The 21,704-nt window shown below is 38.9% G+C and overlaps 1 long non-coding RNA gene across 1 annotated transcript in view; it reads right to left on the reverse strand.

The window, feature by feature from the left end:
- Nucleotides 1–21,704, reverse strand: part of LOC122801967 — a 1,870,547-nt gene that overhangs the window by 1,136,592 nt on the left and 712,251 nt on the right. Inside the window, exon 2 of the long non-coding RNA XR_006364828.1 lies at nt 15,375–15,496. This is a non-coding gene — a long non-coding RNA (uncharacterized LOC122801967). The remainder of the gene's footprint in view (nt 1–15,374; nt 15,497–21,704) is intronic.

Below are 21,704 nucleotides of genomic sequence, written 5' to 3' on the forward strand. Positions count from 1 at the left end.
ACCAGGGCAAATTAGTGCAGCTTATGTAATTACCTTAAATATTCTAGAAAAAGATTCAGGCTATCTGTAGAGAAAGAACTAAGACATAACAATGGAAAGAGAAAAGGAGGAAGAAAAAAGAAAAAAAAAGAAAAAGAATGTACTATTAATAAAAAAAAGTATTCTCCTTCCTCTATGAAAGCTTTTAACTTCACTAAGCTAGGATCAGATATTTTATTCCACCTATTTATTTATAGCTAATATCCACTCCATCAGGGTTAAGACTTTGCATTTTTTCTGCAGATCATCCAAATGTTTCTGGTCTATATTATTCCCTACACCAGTCACAGTCATCAGCCCTGTCATCTCTTTGACCATCTAGTACCAAACCCTCGCCATCTCAGGCCTCATGGGAAGGCTTGTTATAATTCCCCTCACAAGCACTACTAGCAGTTGATACATTTCTGCATCCATCTGTCTAGCTGTATTACTCCTTCCCAAACTGCCAAACTGTAATAATCACCATCCAGATTTTGAGTAGATGATGACCACTTATGCATTTCTCCATCAACAAGGAGTTTCCAGTCTGATTGTTTCAGGGTTGAAGTTCTTGTCTGGAGGTTTTCAGAACAATCAGTACCTGACAGTCAGAAAGTCTATACAGAATACTTCTTCCACAGCCACTGTCCTTTTCTCATCTCCTTCTTATACAGTTACAAAACCATCACATAATCCAAGGAGGACTATTTCACACACCTCCAGTTCATCAAAAGAGTATGAGGAAAGACTAATTTTACAAAGGCACTCCATTCCCAAATATTCCATACTGAAGGATAGAATTGCCTGTGCCTTCTATAGATTCCTGCCATGACACTAGCCCCTCATTGTATAAAAAGCCAAAAAGCAGGTCTTTCATTTCCACCACCTAATTCATCAGTCGTGCTTTGCTTCAAAGGAATATATCTTAAATAATAATAGCTTTTGCTCTCCATTAAACCTGGGGCCCAAAACAGAATGATAGTGAACTGGGCTTTTGAAAAAACAGAATACATCTCAGCTCTCCCTCTCTTCAGGCAATCCCACAATTCTGATACCATCCCTACAGGCTCTACATTCACTACCTTTCTACCAGTCTTTGATCATTCCAAAGTCTTATCACAAACTCCTGATAATGACAGCTATTTCAAACAGTCCTGCTAAGGTGTTAAAGCAGATATGGACAACTGCTGATAGGTCTTATAGGTCTTCAGCAGCATCCTTAAAGTCTCCTAATTCATCTCCCACATGAGTTACCTCATTTGTAAAGATGTCCATCTTAGACAAAATTAGGCCCCAATCAAAAGTAGTCATACAGGTTTTAACTTTGGCCTAAGCACCATCAAATGAAAAAATGATAATTTAAAAGGGCTGACTAACTTATAGGAACTCACTCCTTAGGTTGTTATAGTCATCAGGTTCCAGAGTGCCACCAGTACAAGATGTGATTTAAGCATTATTCACTCGATGATGGTAAAAATATGACTGTTAATAGCAATACGTGTGACACTGCCAGCCTAGCTATCTGTAATTTTGTAAATAATCATGTCACTTGTGAATATCAGCACGATTCATATGCTTGTCTTACAAATGTAAGAGAACTCTAGGTTATGTGTATATTAATCTACTGGTGTTGAAGTGTGTGTTGAAAAGGGTTTGTACAGTACTGAGCTTCAAGGATGTGTCCACAGTGTACCCTACTGGAAAAGAACAAAAATGTATATAAACTATATACCTGTGCAAATGTATGTTTTAATACTAGAAGCTGGAACATACAGAGTTAACTTACAAAACTTCAAGAAAATAAGTTGAAATCGAAGTGTTTTACGATTGTGTTATCTCTCAGTTTCAGTGAAACAGATACAATGTCTAGGACTAGAGGTTTTTCTATTGTCTTAGACAGACAGACTAGTACTAGGCTAACTGTCCTTGTGGACCACTTAAGCCTAGCCAGTTACCCCATGTGAGAATCAAACCCTGCACCTTTTGTTTGTAAGGTAAACACCTTAACCATTATGCCAACCTCCCACAAGCTTTAATTTTACTTTTGTTTCATTATTTTGGTACATTTACAAAAAACATTTTACTGAAACTGGTCAGCATACAGAGACAGATAAGGCCAATAAACATTCACATAACCAACCAAAACATTTAAAGCTTATTTTCTTAATAGGACAAGAGAGACTATACTATTAATAGATACAGGACCTTCTTGACTCAAGTAATTCAAACTATCATTACTGGCACAAAATTGAAAAATCAGTAGTTAATAAGGAAGATAATATGAAAACATCACATATACAATTATTTACATATAGTGCTAATTAAAATATACATATTTTATTGCCGTCTGATTACTATCTCAGAATCCTAAAGGAAATGGGAACAATTATGTCTTAGTCGCTACTCAAACTTATGCTAATGCTGGAAATACTGGATTTTCAAAAGCGTTTGTCCCGATTTTCATTTTCTACAGGTTAAAACTTACGGTTAGGTTTCTTACATCGTGTGACCTCTACACTACAAGAATGTTAAGTTAATACACATTGTTTCCTTGGGGAAGCAGACTACTGGAGCCCCCGTCCCCCAGACGTAAACGAGTTATGTTTGCTTACTAGAGATAACGATCCCCTGTAATCTTAACTAGTCCGCCTCATAACTGCACAATTTACGTGAGCAAAATTATTTCAGGTAAATTCAGACAGCAGAGTCTCGTACTCCCCTACTAAGCTCTGTTTTGCGAAATGAGGACAGGTACTAAGCCCATGTCTACCTTCCTGTGAGGAACACTCCGTAGTTATTTATCATTTGTTAACCGAGAAAGTCCAAGTTGGAACGAAACCAATTTTCATCGGAGGCCCGGGGAAAAATGCTTCCTTTATATTACCATGTTCTTCCCAGTTCCAGTCACACATTCAGTGATAACTTTATAGCCGACATATGTTAAATAATACTGAATCATAACGATTACATTTTAACAATCTTAACAGCTTCCTAGTTAAAGTTGCTAGCCTGTTTGTTCCACACCATGAAGACAGAATATTTCTAGCTAGGAGTAAATCTGGCAAAGAAAAGAGAGGAATGGTATGCGGTCAAACAACGTGCCAAAACTAAGTTTATAGTAATCTGCCCCTTGCTCATTTCCACCATCGCTTACCTAAATACGTCTAACATTACACAGCAGGCTGCGAATACTTAAATGCTTGTCCCTTTTCAAAGGTAAGCTAACCGTGAATTATTCAGAAAGAAAACCTAAGACATTCTTCCCCGAATATCCAAATTACGGCAACAGTATCAAACCACAGGAACCTATACATATACTGCAATACATTTTGGAGAGAAGTAATTACTAGGTCTAAAATGTAAAACTGTTTAATTGTTTTATGACTGCCAGTTCTCAGCAAACATCTGAGAGTTGTGCATTTTTAACACAGAGTTGTTAGTTTCTGTTAGCTTGGGAAATGGAGGCAGGTGACAAATAGTGATGTCATCCAAGCTGACCTAGCAGTAATGCTTGATGTTAATTTAAGAATTCTCTTAGAGAGAGATTTTGGCATTCTGCATTTTGTCTTGGACCTAGCAAGAACATCCACTCATCATCACCGTCTGCATTTGCCTTGCTAATAGTAAGTAACTAGGGTACAGTAATCTCTTTTAGATATAGTTAGGAACATAGTAAAGATTAGTTTAGATGTTTTCTGTATTTATTTGAGACTGCTATGCAATGTTATTTTGAAATATTTTCTGTGATTCTGAACTCTGTAGTCACTGTGCTGAGTTACTTAATATTTGCCTTGTTCTTTTATTATTTATTAATAAATATACTTAAACCTAGCTTTGTGGCTGATATTTGTGCGACATATTTAAGCTTTTAGAGTACTTGCATATGTATTTGATGACACTGTAAAGGCCACTCCTAAATAGCCTTGCTCTTGGTCAGACTACCATTTGGATTATTAGTAACATTACATAGTAAGTTTGGACATCCTTTGGTAAGGGCCTTAGAGTAACTGATAAAGAGTTGGTTGGTGGCAGTGATAACTACCTTGTAGTATGGGCAGAAGGGGACACAGCTAGTAAACCCGTGCCAGCCTTTCCCATGTTTGTGTATATGTGATTGTATATAAATCAAATCCCAAAGTGTGTGTCTTTCAGCTACTTGGGTAGGGACATGAAGCACTGGTTGGACAGATATGGTGCTGGAGGTTTTGGCTTGATCACTCAGCTGAGATCTCAACCCTATAGTTGTGATAGTGGGGAGTCTTACTGAGGATCTGGAGAGAAAGGGAGAAACCAGCCCCAGACTGACTGTGATTTCTGTGTGCTTTTAAGGGAAATTGCACTTTACTGTGTGTGCACTTGTCATCCTCCCATTGTATACATCCCTCACTGTTGCCAGTGGTGAGGACTGCCTTGATTATGGAGCCAGTGCAGGAGCGTTACAATAAGCACAGCAAATTCTGTCATAGAAATGCCATACTATCAAAACACTTTCAAAATATACATATCATTGGTAAAATAGTATAACTTTTAAATACAGATTATAAATATAAAAAATGCTCGCTTTTTAATTTCAAGTCTTTAGGTTTCTAATACTATGACAGGAATGGACCCCATTCCTAAGTCAAAGTATGACTAAAGTTCATGAAATTAGTATTGTTTTAATCTTTGATGATAGCCAGAAGAAGAGCACCTGCAATGTGCCCAGAACTGGCGTCTTCTGCAATTCGTACGGAGTTAACATGTATCGGTAACATATCTAAGTACAATTGTAAATTCTTTTTTATAAGACCCATTGCTTCTACTACTATTGGAACTGTCTGAGTATCCTTCTTTCACATTTCCCTAGTTTCTGCTTGTAAATCCTAGTATTTTATGACTTTGCGGCTCTCTGTACATAAGACAATGTAGTTACATGGCATAGCAATTTCAAAAATCACTGCTACTTTTGTGTTCTTTTCATGGACTACTACATCTGGTTTTCACACATCTATTTTTGAACTGTTGGTAATAGTTGATCCCATGTGATAGAATCTTCATCATTTTCTATAATGCTTTGTGTTTTCAATTTTTTCAGCTATGTCAGTATTATAATATTGTCAAAATCCCTAGTGCAACAGTCTTGCCACATTATTATGCCTTACAGTATACAGTTCTTCTGCCAAAAGTGCATCACACCCAGCAACAAGATGTGTGACTGTTTCAAATTTTGTTTTACAAAACCTGTATTTGTCTGTTTCTCCCTCATGTTCAATGGACTTTGTAAACCAATGAGTACATAGTCTGCTATCCTGCGCCATCACTATTAATCTTTTGTCTTTTAGTTTAAATTTACCTGTCCTTAACCATTCCTGCATTTGGTCCTGATTGACATGAGGTTGTTCAAGAGTTTTCTTTACTTAACAACTATATTTATGCACTTTCCACATTTCTTGCCTTCTCATCAGTCCTTTCATCTTATAGTCTTTCTTTTGTTTTTGGCACATTCAGTCACTACCTGATTTTTATCTACTTCTGGTTTGATTTCCATTCCTGCTTGACATCAATATGCATCTGCTAAACTAAGCAGGGAGGTCATCTTAGACTTATTATTCTCATGTTTTAAAGCATTCACTTTGGGTCTTGTGAGGTCAGCAAATATGTATGTAGTCCTATGACTGCAGATTTATACATGTAATTAATTCTGAGGAGGCCCATACTGCCTTCAGAATGGAGAATATATATATATATATATATATATATATATATATATATATATATATATAAAATCTTGGTATACACTGATTTTTTAAATTATTTGATAACCATAAAGCATTCTTCTTGTTTTCCTGTCCAACTAAGCCAATGTCTTTTGGGGCCAGTCACTCACTCCAAAACTGTAAGTTACAACAGGAAGATTAAATTGGTTTATAGCTTGGACTTTGTTCCTAGATGTCAGAGCTGTTTTCAGTATTAATTTTAGTCTTCTAAAATATTCCTAACTTTTATTCACATTTGTTCATATTTTATTGTTGATACTTCATCAATTCCCAAATATTTATACACTTCCTCTTGCTCAAGTTCTTTTATATCACATTCCTGTCCCAGACTGATGTTTTCTTGGTGCCACAGCTTTCCTGCTTTAAAAGTTGCTTTTGAACATTTACCAAGACCAAATGACATTTTTATATCATCTGAGAAAGTTTTGACCAGTTGCAGTTGTGCTTTCATTTCCTCATCTGATGAACACTCATATATATATATATATATATATATATATATATATATATATATATATATATATATATAAATGAGGAGTCTTTACACTTTGCTGTTTTCTGAGAGCCAAATTTTAACCATGGCCTAATTTGTTAAGTAGACAGTTTAATGGGTTAAGGGCAAGACAAAACAACAGTAGTAAGAAAGTCACCAAGAAAAATCCCCCTGTTAATTTTTATCCCTGGAATAATAATTTATCCTTTATCATGGCTTAACTGCAAAGTGATTTGCCACTGTTTCATGGTCACTGTAATATAATCGATCAGTGTAGGGTGTATTGTATACATTTTTAAGCACTCTTTTATCCATGAATGTGGAATACTGTCAAATGCTTTTTTGTAATCTATCCATGTTATACTTAGATTCTTCCCCTTTTTACAGTTCTCCCTTATGACTTTAACAACAAATGATCCTTTGTTCCATATGACTTTCTTTTGTTACCCTTTTGTTCTATTGCCATGACTGAATTTTCCTCTAAATGACTATAAACTCTGTTGATATCAATTCCAGCCTATACGTTATACATAATTTGAAGGCAAGTTATTGGTTAATAGTTTTTAGAATAGCTTGCAGGTTCACTCATAAGGAGCAGTATTGTTTTTCCTGTTGTTAACCAGGTTGGCGTCTGTTCAGGATGAGCATATAAATAGTTCTTACTCGTGACTAAATCTTCATGTAAAGCTGTTAATACTTTTAGCCAGAAGTTAGGTACTGCATCTGGGCCTGGGGTTTTCCAGTTATGGGCTTTTCTTAATTTTGTTCAATTTCTCTGGCTGTTACGTCATCCCATTTTATATTCTGTACATTTGAACTTCTTATTCTTTCTTTTTCTTCTTCTCTTCATTCAGCATCTTTGTTAAGTTTCATAGGATCTTCACAGATATTTCTCCAAAATGTGTCTATTTCTTCTTTTTTTGTTGTGTTTCAGCTCCTTTTGCCTTTTGGGTCATCAACAAATTGCGTATTTTGTACTTTTCTTTTATATTTTTCTGCATATCTAAGTTTTTTTGCCTGTGCTGATATCTTTTGTTTATAATTTGCAATAGTGTACAATTGATCTTGATATGTTCCAATACTATGCATTGCTTTTATCATGTCTGTTTTTTGAGGATTTTTGTTGATCTGTTCCCTTTTCTGTGTTCTTCTAACAGTGATACTTATTGTCTTAATTGCTTTTTAGTTTTCTCTATTCAATACTTCCAGGATGACATTTGATTTTGCCCCTTCCTTTCCCTTACTGCCCTTTGGTGCTGCGGTAGCTTTGTCGCCTCACAGCAAGACGTTTTCGCATTCGATTCTCAGCTAGAACGCCTTCTGTGTGGAGGCATGCATGAATGGGCGTGCCTTCGTTGAAGGTTGTGCGTCAGGGCTGGTAACTCGGCACGTAAAAATCCACTACCAAACATTAGCAGACCGGAGTTCCGCTGTGGCGACCCCCAACCGGGATAAGCCGAAAGACACAACAACAACAACTTTCCCTTACTGCCCTTTGTTTTTGTAGTAACACTTTATCTGTTATTAATTTAGCTGAACAGTAACATATCCTATTTAGGGCGGCCACGGTGGTGCAGTGGTTAGCATTGCCGCCTCACAACAAGAGGTTCTCCGGTTCGATCCTCGGCTGGGGTGCCTTCTGTGCGGAGTCTGCATGTCCTCCCTGTGGTCGCGTGGGTTTCCTCCGGGTGCTCCGGTTTCCTCCCACATCCCAAAGACATGCTGCAGGTGGATTGGACACTCTAAATTGGCCCTAGGTGTGCGTGTGAGTGTGCCTTTTGTGGAAGGTTGGGCGCCGGGCTGGCAACTCGACACCGTAAAACTCCACTGCCATTCAATGTGCGGACAGGTGATCCGCTGTGGCGACCCCTAACCGGGATAAAGCCGAAAGAAGAAGAAGAAGAAGAAGAAGTAATATATCCTATTTACTTCTGTTATATTGCATGAATTTCTACGTACAGTCCTAATTACTGTGTTCATTTTTTGTACATTTAATGTACATGAATGAATGTAATAATTGTACATAATGAAAGACACAACAACAACAACTTTCCCTTACTGCCCTTTGTTTTTGTAGTAACACTTTATCTGTTATTAATTTAGCTGAACAGTAATATATCCTATTTACTTCTGTTATATTGCATGAATTTCTACGTACAGTCCTAATTACTGTGTTCATTTTTTTATCACATTTCTAACATTTTTAGGTCTTATTGATTTTCTGTAGCCTGCTTCTTTCATTGATCTTAATATTTCTGTCCACCCTTATTAAATCAAGCAACTCTTCCTTTAGATCATTTTCTTCTAAACTGAGGGTACAATCTTTGTTCTCCCTTTCCTGCGGGCATTCTACAGAAATTTCCAGAGTATCTTCCTGTGCTATACTGTCTTCAGTTTCATCCTGTGTCATCTGTTGCTCTTTCACATGGGAACTCACTAGCCTATCACTCCACAACACTGACTGCATCAGAGTTCCCACAGTTTCCTGTTCTTTCCCTTGCTGTGCAACTCCAGCTGAAATTTTCTACTGGTTTCCTAATGAAGGCTTCCAAGTATCTTCATATGGTGCCTGATAAGACACTTCCCACTCCACTGGTTTCTCCTTAATTTGGGGATCAATTATTCTATCCTGCTGTGATGTTATCAGAGTTAGATTTCTACACTAAATCCTTCACATTGCAGGTAATCTATAACCTCAGTTTCTATTTCTTTAACGTCTCCATTAGTAATCTTCCTTTCTACTTTCCCACTTTGTTTTCTTATTTTCTGTATTGTAAAATTTTCCATATCCAAATACCTTTGCCTGTATTTCTTTCAAATATCTTTGGTGCTGCTCCTTTTGTATTGATTAGCTTTTCTTTCTCCTTTGCATAAATATTGTACCATATTAAATCTGTTTTTCTTTCCTGAGTTCATACTACTTCTTCAGATGTCTCCAGTGTCTCCTATTTCTCCTTACTTGAGGGGCTTGTTGTTCCATCATACTGTGATATAACCTGTGTTGGACCTTCTACACACTAAATCTTTCACTTCTCAGGTAATGCTGTGTTTGATATTACAAGATATGAGATAAAGACATGCAGAGAAGGAAAACAAAGCAACATGTAAAGTATGTTTCGTGAACAGTCAAGATCCCAAAATGTGTTTGTTATTCTTAGTTTTTGGCTGAAAAACATGATATTTTGAAGAACCACACTATCAAAAATGCATAACATCAAACCTACTAAAGTTTGCATAATTTTTACACTAAAAACCCCTTCATAACACTAGCCTCTAATTTGTCTGATTAGAGGCAGCGTTATGGATTTTTTTTATTTTATTTTTTAAGTTAAGGTGTAGGGTTAGGGGCAGAGTTATGGTTAGCGTATATTACTAAGGTTGTGTGGGGCCAAGAACAGCAGTACCTACGAAGAAAGGAAGATAAAATGAACATTTAGGGCATGGAGTGCTACAGCCTTCAAATGAATCAACTCTCAGTTGTAGCTGATTAATGTACCGTACATAGCTAATTAACAAATAGTATCTCACCCAGTACACCTTCTGAACATTATTATCTGTCTTTCTGTGATTTATACACACACACATAGACACACACACACAAACACACACAAAATGGATTGACCCGCTATCAAAAAATTATCTTTGTTTCAGGTATCAGACTGGCATTTTTTAAGTATGAATTTAAAACTTCACAGATTGTTCTTCTGGAGTATTAGCATTTGCATTTGTGTTTTATTTTGCTATTAAGTTACTGATGATAGCCACTTTTACTGGTTGTCAACATAATGAATACTAACTTTTCACAGTATCATCTTTATTAACATACCTGTAGATTGTATTTTTCTTTACAAGTGCAGATTTTTATAATTAATTTTATTATGCAAGAATAAGTCAGAGAAACAGAGAGAAAGAGAGGGAGTAAAGGCAGCTGGGAGTAGTGTGTGATTCTACTTAAATCAGTTTCTGCAATATTAAGAATTTATGTTTTAGCCTGTCAGTCTCCAAGTACCTGTATTCTCAACTTTAATCACTGTTTATCCAATGCTGTATAGCAATCTCAGTAGCTCCAAAGGTAGCATCCTTGCCTTTGGGGCTGGAAGATCATAAGGCTGACAGTTCTATTTCCACGGCAGATGGATTAAGGGTAGCATAGTAGTATAGCAGGTAGTGTTGTCGACTCACAAGAGGTTCTCCAGTTTGATTCTTTGCTGAGGTGCCTTCCATGTGAAGTCTCCATGTCCTCCCTGTGTTCGTGTTGATTTTCTCCAGATACTCCAGTTTCCTCCTACATTCCAAAGACCTGCAGTAAGTGACTTGGACACTCTAAAATGGATGCAGTTGTGAAAGCACATTTGTGTATGCCGTATGGAAGAACAACTATAGCAGGGCTAGGCATCAAGACGTGTGAACATTGATGCTAGATGTTGGTCAGTGTTGATGTGACACCCTAGCCCCATGTGCAAAAAATGGAGAAAAAGGGGGTTGTAGATGGATGGATCCAGTAGTGTGTATTGTTCCATCTTATTTATTTGTCTGTTTCTTTGATTTTATCTGTTTACCTCAGTTTCATGGAAAATAACACTAATCATGAAGTGGAAAGAATTCATCCAAAATATGTTAATCGTTTTCATGACTAATAAATTTCTATGAATGCCCAATAATAACAAAGCATTCAATAGTAATACTATTACACAGAAATCTAGGATTACTGAATGCTTGCACCACCAAAAAGAGCAATAGAGAATGGATCTTGCTCAGGTAATAAACAGTTATAAAAATAATATATTTTTAATTTATTTATATACATGGACGACAAAACCAGTCTCACATAAAGCTATCACAACAATGAATCAAACACATAAACACACAAAGACATACTCGGAGGCTCTGAGCAAAAATTTACCTAAACAGCAGAGGCCTCCAAAGCAGACACCCAAGCAACCGCCACCTCATGACACACCACAGGCAACACATAAACCACAAAATCAGTGTGCAAAGCAGTCACAGCCCTTAAGGCCAAATACAACACCAAACATACTTGTCATAGGTGACTCCATAGTCAGACACACTGACGTCCCACTCACCAGGCTGAACAAGGAGAGGGTCACAGTAAGCTGCCTATCGGGCGCTAGAATCCGCCACATAACACAAACACTCGGGTCACTCCACAGCAAGTACAAATATGACACAGTCCTTGTCCATGCTGGTGTGAACGACCTGAGACGTACCTCCCTGGACTACATGAAAAGAGACATAGAGGAGCTCTCTGATTATGTAGCCCAGGCAGGTATGACCCTGACCCTGAGCAGCATCCTTCCTTCATCAAGAATGATGCCACAACATAGAGACAAGATGATCAGCTTTAACAATTGGCTTAATTTCTGGTGTCATTCAAAGGGGATCCAGTGTCTGTCTGCCTGGGATGACATGCTTGACAAGCCACGCTGCTTGGATATTGGCTAAGGCTCTTGCCACCCCCATAGTGCCTTTTTTAGGCAAGGCTCAAATTCTAAACCTACCAAATTGGAAAACAAAAATGGGAATAAACTAAGGGTAATGCTGCTCAATGCCAGAAGTCTAAATCTCAAAATGCACGCACTCGAGGCCCTTCTCAGTATGGAGAACATCGATGTCTGTGCTGTGACTGAAACCTGGTTCAAGGCTCCTGAGAGCACCCCGGCACTATCAGGTTTTACCTCATATCATGCATTCTGGCCCCAAAACCCGGACCACACCACAAAAGGAGGGGGTGTATCCATATTCATCAAGGATACCCACACCTCCAGGTTGGTGGCAACGCACGAAGCATCCAGGTGCAATTAACCATAGGCAAAACTGCTCTACAATTTGTAGCATGCTACAGGCCACCCTCTCAAACTCAGGAACCCCACACAGCCTTCCTGAAGACACTGGAGGGTATAAATGTATCTCCAAACACCATTATATTGGGTGACTTCAACTACCCGAATATAGACTGGGAACATTACTCAAGCCCAAACTTTCTAGCCCAAAGGTTCCAAGAGTTCATAAATTCAAATGCCATGGAACAACTAGTCACCGTTCCCACAAGAGGAGAAAATATACTAGATCTCATCATCACAAATATGGGGACAAAATGCTCCACACCGGAAGTATATCCCTCATTGGTGAGATCAGATCATAAACTAATCTCACTGGATATCCACATCCCGCCCCACCCCAAACAAAAAAGACCACAGTGAAGAACTTCTCTAAAGCAAACTTCACACTACTCAAGACTGGTGTGGTATCCTTCAAGGCCCCCGAGCCAGTGGAAACCACAACCCAAGCTGCGGAAGCCCTTACAAATGCCTTCTACGAACACCTCCAGGACTGCATGGATCAGGCAATCCCTAATAAAACCAAGACTCTTTCCACCAAGGGCAAACGTCCAGTCTGGTGGACCCCAGCCATAAACAAACTTTACAATAAGAGGAGAAAGCTGTTACATGATAGAGCAAAATCCATAAAAGAGAAGACACCTTTGATCATTATTAGTAAAAAATACGAGCACTCATAAAATCATCCAAGGCCAACTTTGAGAGAAAAATTGCCATAGATTCAAAAGACAATCATAAGGCCTTCTTCAGCTATGTTAGAAACCTGGGTGGAAACTCCCAGATATGCTCAGAATTAGTCCAAAATGATACAAAAATCACTGAACCCACAGACACAGCCAACATACTGGCAGACAGGTTCAGTGCAAACTTCACCCCCCTCTCCCCCCCAAAAGGAGAGATAACTATCCCAGCGGAGTGCAGCCTCCCAGACATCTCCAATGCGCAGGTGAAATCTGCTCTCTCTAAAGCTAAAAACACAGCATCAATGGGACCGGATGGTGTCCCCGGCTGTGTGCTACACGAACTCAATGAGGAACGAAACCCGCACGTAAGGCAGCTGTTTAATCTTAGCCTTACCATAGGATACGTGCCCAAGGAGTGGCGTACGGCAACTGTGGTCCCACTCCACAAAGGCAGTGCCTCTACGGACCCTGGTAATTACCGCACCATAAGCTTAACAAGCCTGGTCTGCAAAGCTATGGAGAGGATCATAATGGAACTCATAAACAAAGACATAGGGGACTTGCAGACATTGGACCCGACCCAGTTTGGCTTTGTCAAGGGCAGATCATGCCTTTTGAACTTGGTCGACTTCTTTGAAACAGTCACCAAGGCCATTGATGAGGGAAAGGCAGTCCATACAGCCTACCTTGACCTTGAAAAAGCTTTCGACACAATACCCCACTCGGGTATTATAGAGAAACTTACCAGCTTAAATGTAAACCCATATGTCACAAGATGGGTTGCAAACTGGCTAAAGGACAGAACCCACAGGGTTAGAGTAGCTGGCGCCATGTCAGACTCCAAGCCGGTCACAAGTGGTGTTCCACAGGGCTCAGTCCTTGGCCCCCCTGTTGTTCGGCATCTACTTCTCAGAAGTACAGGCAAACATAGGAGGACTATGGCTGACAAAGTTTGCAGATGACTGCAAACTGGGAGCCATAGTGGAAAGTACATCGGACACAGATATCCTTCAGAGGGGTCTCACGGAAACTGATAGCTGGTGCCAGAGCCATGGCCTGAAGTTAAATGCCAAAAATGTATAGTCATACCCTTCGGGAAAAACAAGGTAACCCCAAGCTACCATATAGGTGGCAATCCACTAAGCACAGAAGAGGTTATCAGGGACCTGGGGACCCAGGTTGACAGTGGCCTTTCTTTTGACACTCACATTGCTAAAGTGGTTAGAAAAACCTTCTACATTGCCCACCTGATCATGAAGGGATTCACATCCAGATCAAGTGAGGTCATTGTTACCTGTACTCTTCACTTATCAGACCAATGATCGAGTACAATGCCCCATTCGGGATGTATCTCACCCGACACCTGCAGCAATTGGAGTGACCCCAAAAGTTCCTCACCAAAAGGATAAAGGGACTCCAAAATCTGTCATATGCTGCCAGACTGAAGAAACTCCAGCTCTATTCAGTCGCATACCGTCTGCTCAGAGGTGACTTGTGCCTGACATACAAGGCCATGTCCAACCCGGAATTAATGGACATGCTCCACCTCAAAAAATCCAAATCTACCAGATCCACTAGAGCAAGTGACTTAAACCTTAGCACGGATATAAATAGGACATGCTGGAGGGATAGATTTGTCACCCAGAGACTCCCTATGTTGTGGAATAAAATCCCGGTCCATGTGAGGCAGAGCACCTCGCTGGCTCTGTTCAAGAGAAATCTTGACCGGTGGATGGGAGATCGTAGGTTTACCCCGGGAATCATCTCTGTGTCACTGCTGGACAGAGGCACAACAAACTAATGGGCACAGTATTTTTTAACATAAGGGGTGATGTAAGTCACAAAACTCTGGGCTAGGCTTATAAATGCCTTAGGGCAGATAGCCTAGTATAAACCTATGAACCTATGAACCTATGATGGACTTGTCCTTTTATATTTAAGATAAGTATTTTCAGAGCTTGTTTAAAGACAACACTTATTATCTAAAGGTAACAGTAATTATTCATGTATGATACCAGGCTGGACAAAACTTGTGATTCAGATCTGCAGATATATTAATATTCAAATTAACCCAAATCTCTCAGAACAGTGGCAACCAGATGATTTCAGTTTATCTCATTTGATTAGAATAATAAGTATCTGCAACACAGTTTAAAGTTTACACTGAGTACATCTGTGCAATCATGACTTACTTGCTAGATGTGGCACTTTGAGTATCTCTAGGTATTTGAGTATATCTAGGAATTAGTGCTCATATATTTTAAGATTTAACTTCTCTTTCTATTCAAAGACAAAAGCACTACCTATAATTTGTGTTACAGCCCATCCTGCAATATTTTTAAAGATAGCACTTGTCTCCAAATAAAAAAATATCTTTATTACCTCCACTTAGCAGAATCAAAATGAAACACAGAGCTAAGCTCTCATCAGCATATAAATATATTATAAAGAAATCAACAGTGCTTGTTATTCAGATCTTATTACACTAAAGTTGCAGAGTCTGTATAGCAATGTGCCTCCCCCACTTACACTGAATGTATGCTGAACAGTAGGACTCAGTACTTACTGTGGTTGTGATCCTTGCCTTTTTGTGATAGTGTACAAGATAAATGACTAGGCAGAATGTGTGATCCTCCTCCTCTTTCTTAGGCATAGAAATGAGGTGTATTTTCCTGTTTTCACCCTGAGCTAGAAATACAATACAGAAAACATTTACAAGCTGCACTTAAAGATATATCTTAAAAAAGTATAAGTTTTGTAACAGAACAGTTTAATGTAAATGATCCCATATCATACTGAATGAAAATGAGAGCAGTACCCCCTTACAAGCACTGACAGACACACACAAATACACATACATCCTGGCTACATTTCCTCCACTTAGTGCAGTTATCTTCCTAAGGTGGCAACTAACATTTTACCTAACTCACACAACAACCTGCTCAGTTAACAAAACGTCAGTCAGTTAAAAAAACAAAATAAATCATACGTCCATGTTATGTCAGGTGTTTTATATATATACACACACACACACACGCACACACACACAATATATGTGCGTGTGTGTGTGTGTATAAAACATACTGCAAATTTAGTACACAAACACTCACATGTTCCTGTGAGCCTGCAGAGGTATAGCAAGTCCAGTGCTATTCCCCAACCTAACTCCCCCTTTTAACAGTAATGTGAGTACTTTATGCCACACATGCTTTGCTAAAGCACTTTGGCTCTATAAAAACTTGTTTCTTTTTATACTGCAGCAAACTACAATGTCAAGCTGCTGCTGCAGTTTATGCCACACATGGAGTGCTTAAGGGCTTCAGTGATAAAAAAACTTGTTTCCTTTTTAAATTGTAGAAAACTTCAATGTAGCTTTTCAGTTCTAACCATAAATGCAATAGTGGCATTTAAATGACAGTAATACACTGCACTGCACTGAAGACACAGAAGACCAATCACCCCAAGTACTTTGCACCGAGTGGCTGTCCTGTTTATCCCACAATAGTTAAGCTATTGTAAGTCTGTATCAAATATAGCTCTCCTAAAGTTAACATGAATGTTACTGAATACTGAGAATTTCTCCACAAAATCACGACTGCCTGCCAGTATATTACAAAGTAACACATACTCACCCCTCAAAAACATACAGGCATGCATTGAAATAGCACAATCATGCATGCAAACAGTCAGTTGGACTTGTAGAGAAAGGGTTGGCATTCTGCTACACATATATAGTTAGGTTCAAATTCATTCATGATGCTGTAAGTAATTTATTCACTCATTCAGATTTCATTCACCAATTACTCTCTTAATTCAGTCCTGGATTATAGTGTAGGCAGAGCCTATCAGAGGCTCAATAAGTGCAAGAAAGAGGAGCTAATTCCAATCAGGAAGCCAACTCACTGAAGAGTACATACACTAGATCACTCTTGGAAAACTCTCACACTTAGGTAATTTGGAGGCAAATCGCTTCACCTATGCCATGTCTTTGTGATAAAAAAGGAAACGAGAATCTGGTAAAAACTCATGTGGACACAGTGAGGACATACAAAGAAGAAAACTAGATAATCAATCATTATGTGGCATCATCATTAAAGTGTTTTGTCACACGTTGGTGACACCTTTTGTACTACAGTTTGTGGTGCATATATGGCTGATTTACACTTCTGGCTGATCGGCAAACATTTTCAGTCTCCTTTTCGATCCTCTGTGGCCTATGTGTGATTTTTTCCCCACTCTGATGTCACTAAAAGTTATAGGGATCTTTAACCTCAGTGACATGAACTCAGGAAAAACATGAGCTGCTTCCATAGACTAATGGACACATGCTGAGCATGTGCAGAGATGAGTCCATTAAAGTCTATGAAAGATTCATAAGGTGACGTCACAGAGGGAAACTTTCAATTTATTCGGGCTATGGTTTTAATACAACATTTATGAAGCTTTCAATTAAAAGTATGGTTTAAATAAATACTGTGCTAGGGCAAGATGCACTGCAGCACTTAACTCACTAGCTGTTGCAATGAACTACTAAAGTGTGACAAAACTCTAACTACTATGTCCTATGCAAACTATGCTGCTATAAATAATGTAAAAAAATCAGTTTACTAATCAAGAAATAAATACTGAAATATTATTAAAAGTACTGCATGCATATCTTTATGTATCTCTCTCTTTCTCTGTATATATATATATATATATATATATATATATATATATATATATACATATATATGTATATATATATATATATATATATATATATATATAGATAGATAGATCTATATATATAGATATACACTGTGGAATTCATTAAAGTCTACACAATTTTTTTTTGTTGTATGCAGTTTTAGATTCAGTAGGCGCTGCTTAGAGGTGCGCAAGCACTCGCAAACAAGGAGATTTCTGTGCATTGCAAATTACCTCATAAGTAGGTGAATCTTATGAATATGACCCAGGACACCTGTGTCTGTGTCTGTAGTGTACAGGGAAATTTTCCACATGAAAAAGTCAACATAGAAAGAAGGGGATGTAAAAGTCCATAAATATGGACATAATTCCCCTGACATGGTTAGATCACATACATTGATGTCTTAAAATGCATTGTGGATGTCTGAAAGTGCATAGGAATATGTAAAAATAAACTTTTTGTAATGATTTTGGCATGTTTGCACTATTTGCTGCAGTGGGCAGACATGCCCAATTGGAAAAAAAAAATAGGAATAAAAAGCATTATATAATATTTGTCAGAAATGTATTATAGGCCGTTGTGTCGGGCCCGTACAATGGTGGACTGGTGCTGTTGCCTGGGTCATACAGCTATGAACCGTGTAGTTATCAGACTGTCAGCATGAATATGTATGCAAATGAGGTGAATTTGCTGAATCAGTAAAAGAAGCAACCATTATTCCTTTCATGTAGGCTCCTACATCATGTTGCTATTTCCACTGGATGTGGATGCCAGCAACGGAGTGTGCCCCATTAGTTTTAGGAATTTTTTTCATTACTGGTGTGTGTGTTTGTGAGGCGCGCCACATAGCTGAGTGTGTTCGTGCAGAAAGAGCACCCAGGTCACAGTGATGACATAGGTGGCAAGTAATCAAAGCTGGATATATTCAATTACTGATTTAGACTTTTGTATAAGCTATGCTGCAAGGCCATTAAATAATGTTAGTTACAATCTAGGCAGGTGAAATGCATAATAATTAGCCAATCACACATGGTGGATCTACAGCAGACCTGTATAAAGTATGCATACACCCTAAATTCTGATTTTCTCCCAATACTCTGGACCATTGGAGTACAGTCTTGGGAATTTTAACTGAGATAATGCTAGGGGCTGCTGCAGGTCTTCTACATCTATATGTGCTAGATGCTGAAGTCAGTGCTGCTGGGGCTGCTGACAATAGGCTTAGACTGAAAAGGAAAAGAGAGTGTTCATGCCCAGGGTAACCTTCCAGGAGCTACATGAGCTGGAGATTGTAGAGCGCTACAGGGTGGACAGGGACATATTTACAATAACTCACTGAGCTCTGCAGCCCTCAACTCAGAGCCAGAGCCAACAGAGAGGAACCCATCCCAGTGGAAACTAAGGTATGTGTATCTCTTAGGATACTAGCTGCAGGTACTTTTCAAAGGCCAACTGGGGACATGATGGGGGTGTCACAGGCGTCTGCATCCAGGACACTCCACTAGTTCCTGGATGATATGCTACCATATGCCAGCACATATCTTTTCCCCTCTCATCTGAGGCAAAGGCCAGCGATATGCAACACTTCTACCATGTAGCACACTACCCTGAGGTACTAGGTGCTATAGACTGCCCTTATGTACATGTCAAGGCACCACATGGTAAGCAGAGTAGAACCTACGTCAACTGCAAGGGTTACCACTTCATCAACTGCCAGTTTGTGTGCAATGCTCAGGGGATTATCCTGAATGTATGTGCTGACAGCCCTGCCAGTTATCACAACTCCCATATCTGGCACACATTACAGCTGTACCAGATGTTTTCTAGGGGGGGACATCCCACATAGCCATTTACTGGGGGATGCTGGCTACGCCCTGGAACTGTGGATGATGACACCCAAGAGAAATGCACACACACCTATCCACAGAAGAATGCCATAATGAGGCACACGCACAAACTAGGAACATCATAGAGTGTGTGTATGGGCTTCTGAAGTCACAGTTCCAGTGCCCAGATATATCTGGTGGAGCCCTGCAGTATTCTCCAGCCACATGTGCACAGACATTCACAGTATGTGCTATGCAACACAATATGATCCTGTGGAAACAGCTGCAGCAGGATCAGCAAATGGAAAGGACACACAGCCCCCCCCAGAGCATAGGTCACCACAGCCACAGACACAGAAGGACTTGGAGGAAGAACCCCCTGCTGGTGTCCCTGCAGGCAGATGTAGGCATGCTCAGTATGCCCTGGTTTTGGCTAAGAGATGACTCATAGCACAATTCACTGACAACCTAGGGACTTGCACCTTACTCCTACTCACATACAGAAAATAAAATATATGTCAGGCAATCCACACATCCTGTACCTATCCATGTATTGGCTGTGTACTGCTTGCATCAGACAGAGTCGGCCCTGAACTACAGTAATGTCCCCTGCTGCATTTGCAAGGTAGTTCTGTAACCTACATGGTACTCATAAGGATTATTATGATATGGCATTGTATGTATTGATCTGGTAAATTATGCAAGTAAGTGTAGTGGGCTACTTGGACTGAAATAGCATCCACATGGGACTATAGATACCCATTCAACTATCATGTTTCCATTACTATTTACTAGGCTTCATGCATGGAATATACATGCAGTCCTACTGCAACATATTACTGGTACATCGGTCAAGGGAGATGTGTGACACTGGGGTTACATGATAGTCAGAGTATTGTGTATCCCAGCAGAACATGTGGTATTGTTCCACCACCCACAGCACAGCAGTGTTCCCTTGTGACTGCTGTTAACAGTAACTCATCAGTGGAATATCAGCATTGCAGGCAGTCTTAGGACAGCAGCATAGAAATTGAGCATACATTGTATGTCTTACTTAACACAAGAATAACGATGTACATGTACATATTTATACAGGTGACTGTGTGCTGTTTGTCAAGCTGCTTGTATAGTTCAATGGACTATCGCAATTATCTTGTGTGATGACATTCATTGTTCTAATCTAGAAATATCCACTTCTTTTGGATGTATGATGTTATTACATTGTATTTTACAGACTGTCATTCTCTGTGTGGTGTAATACTATTAATCTCTGTCACATATTAATTAACATCAGACAACTTTAGAAAGTCGTAGCCAATTTGAGTGAAGCACAGCAGTACAGAAATGGGGACAGATTTCATTTTGTGTAACACACAAAATTTCAGACAGGAGTACATGCAGGTGTGGGCTGGAGTCAGTTTATAACTAGCGAAAATCCCACTGGGCATGCTCATACACTTAGTTAAGCAGAGTGCAATTATGTTGTTCCTCTTTCAAAATGACTTTTTAAAATTTAATCAGACAACACAATTCCTGCAATTTACTTCTACATTCAACACGGAGGTAATAGCTTATTTAGACATCTGGCTAGCCAAAAACCATGATATGGGTTGTTTTGTAGCAAAGATACACAGGAAGAGTACATATTCCAACACATTCCTGCATTTTTCTAGCTGTCATCCATTTCATCAAAAAACGGTCAGTCATCAAAGGCCAATTAGTGAAAGCCTCACATATGGTTAGCCAAGATGAAGATTTTATAGAAGAATGTTATCTTTTGAAAAACATGTTTGTACACCGTGGTTATCAGGAAACTCTCTTGGATAGTCTAATTAATAAAGTTAGAACCAAGAGATTTAACCACATTTATACACCAATTTTAGGCGCCAAGTGTTTAACACCTGAACTGGTTAGTGTTAAAAATATAGAGACTACTGACAACAGTATTAATAAGGACTGTGCGGCTGTTAAAGAATTTGGGTTAAGTTTCATTACTACATACACCGTACATAGTTATTCCTGTATTGAAATACTTCGGAAAAACTGGGAACTATTTAAAATTAATCCAAACATTTACAATAAAATAGGTAATTCCCCCCAGAGTAATTTTTAGAAAAGGTAAGAACTTGAAGACCTTATTAGAACAACAGCATTCTATTAAAGCTCGAATCACTGGGATGAATAAGTGCCAAAATTGTAATTATTGCAAGTTTGTAGAAGTAACCAATAGTTTTACCATCAATGGTACACAGCATAAACTCAAAGCGAAGTTCAATTGTAATTCCAGGTTTGTTGTGTACTTGGCCAGGTGTCAATTCTGCCCTGCATTCTATATTGGCAAAACGGAGCGTAGGCTCCGTGAAAGAATATATGAACATCA

This window comes from Protopterus annectens, chromosome 5.part0, assembly GCF_019279795.1.
Source record: "Protopterus annectens isolate FY-2018-M chromosome 5.part0, PAN1.0, whole genome shotgun sequence".
Taxonomy (NCBI): Eukaryota; Metazoa; Chordata; order Ceratodontiformes; family Protopteridae; genus Protopterus; species Protopterus annectens.